The 2,223-nt window shown below is 30.3% G+C and overlaps 1 long non-coding RNA gene across 2 annotated transcripts in view; it reads left to right on the top strand.

The window, feature by feature from the left end:
• The window catches only part of LOC107693130 (uncharacterized), a 16,595-nt gene that overhangs the window by 13,904 nt on the left and 468 nt on the right, over nt 1-2,223 (top strand). The window lies entirely within an intron of this gene.

Below are 2,223 nucleotides of genomic sequence, written 5' to 3'. Positions count from 1 at the left end.
GAAAACCTACCCGTACCACTCAAATTAGAAAACATTATTATAAGCTAACCGTTGTGAATCGGGCTAAAGTAAGGCCATAGTTTTGAAAACTGGCTGGTTATGTACTTGCTCAAATATTGATTTTGGATCACTTTTAACCAAAACAAGTTATAGACTGCAGCTTTAAATATTAAAATGTTATGTTTGATTTGCATTAATGCTTGAGTTAATGTTTCTAATTTTATTTGTTGTATGTGTATTTGTGAATAGAATTTATATTTAATAAATTATTTATATAATTATAGAGGTTATGTAATTATATTTATAATTTACCATTAAGAAACGTTCTTTTTTAGGAGTACTTGTTTTATTCTTTAATGCAATTGGTTTCCTCAAATTATTTGCATTAAGTCATTGGGTTTTATAGTTTGAGGTTGTCTAGAAGCAAAATAAGATAGTAAAAGACAAAGAAAAAGTCAACAAATTGACACAGGCTTTATTATTTTCAATCTAACTTGGTTGCTTTATGGTAACTTGTTCATTAGGTTTTATAGGGAATAGCCAACTGTGCTAATAGGAAACCAAGCTGAAACAAACAGAAACAGCCATTATGGAGTGAGGTCACATTAAATAAAACGAACCAAAACTCAACCCAGATGAAGGCCTTGCTAATGGACCATTGCGTGTAGAGATTCAGCCTCCACCCAAAGTCCTGGCTCATGCATCATTAATACTGTTCAATTAATAATGCAGTCAATGTGACTATTAAACTCTCATTTGACTATAATTGCCCTGTGATCGATCTTGTACGAGAGACAATCGAATTCTCTGAGCTCTGATTGGATTGGATCTTCATAGAAGGGCATCAGTGCTGCAGTGTGGCTGTTGGTTGGTCAGCGCAAGTGGAGGATTTGTACTTACAGAGAGGGACACAGACAGATGCATTGGCATTAAACAATAGGTCTTGTCATTTAGACAAACAGGCCAATTTAGAATCCCTTTCACTTCCATTTTGAGAGAAGAGTTGCGTAAAAATGAGACAACCTCATTCATGGTGGCGGAATGCTTTCAGATTCCTTTGGTATGCAACTGCTGACATAGTATCACTCTTAAAAATTCTATTCTAATTAATATAATTACGTTCTATTTTTAACTGTTCATTTGGTTTTTAAATTTGTAATCATTTAACTGAACATTTTTAAAAGTAAAGGTTCTTTATTGGCATTGATGGTTCCATGAAGAACATTTCTTTTAACATCCATGGAACCTTTTCATTCCACAAAAGTTTCTTTATAGTGGAAAAAGGTTCTTTAGATTGTTAAAATGTTATTCACACTAAGTGATTGCTGATGTGACTGAAAGTCATTGATTTTTGCTGTTGTCAATGATGTTTTTCCTACATGCTGTAGGACAATTCAATATCAGCTCAATGTTGCTTAGAGAGGTGCTTTACTGAATTACTTGTCAAAGTCTTAATCACTGCCTGTGGCATAATGTTGAATTCAGAGGACAGTTGGAGAGATGAAGTCATTGAATTGTTCTCATGGCAATATAAATACAATTTTTGGGATTTTTTTGATTTGCTTTGTAAAGGTTTCCTCAAAAACTGTGGCTTAACTCAAAAAAGTAATTCAGTGCAGTGAAAAGTCATGCTTTATTCATCACATTAAATTAAAATAAAACTATATTATATAATTTTATAATATATCATTTATATAAGTAGGCAAATTATTAGTTATTATTACACATTACCTTTGTTAACAAGATGACAAAATATTTTCAAGAGAAATTTATAGAAGACAATTGAAATTGTTGTGAATACGGTGAAGTATGATTTTACACCTCAGTACTATTCACCTATAGTTCAGGTAAATCCATTTAACTGTTTGGAAATGTGTGTGAATAATTTTTTTTTTTTTGGTCAGTTAAAGCCTTTTGATCTATATATTATATTCCTCTAATTAACTCCTAAGATTTTAAGTTAATATTTTAGTAATTTAACAACATATTCATGTGTTTACGGTTCTCTGATGTCTTTAATGGTCACATGACATACAAGTAAACAAATAAAATATTTAATATTTTAAACAAGTGTTAAAGAAGATATTTATATTGATTTCACGTTTTTTATTTAATTAATAGTTATTTTTTTATCAATTTAAATAGTGAGATTGATCAACTTTTGAGCAGTGTTCTTATACAATTTTCATTCTGCTTCAAAAGAAATATAATTACTTTTTGATA

The sequence above is a fragment of the Sinocyclocheilus anshuiensis genome, unplaced genomic scaffold (genome assembly GCF_001515605.1).
Source record: "Sinocyclocheilus anshuiensis isolate Anshui unplaced genomic scaffold, SAMN03320099.WGS_v1.1 scaffold45, whole genome shotgun sequence".
Taxonomy (NCBI): Eukaryota; Metazoa; Chordata; class Actinopteri; order Cypriniformes; family Cyprinidae; genus Sinocyclocheilus; species Sinocyclocheilus anshuiensis.
Note: the sequence above shows the minus strand (reverse complement) of the source record. Positions and strands in the feature narration are given on the sequence as shown.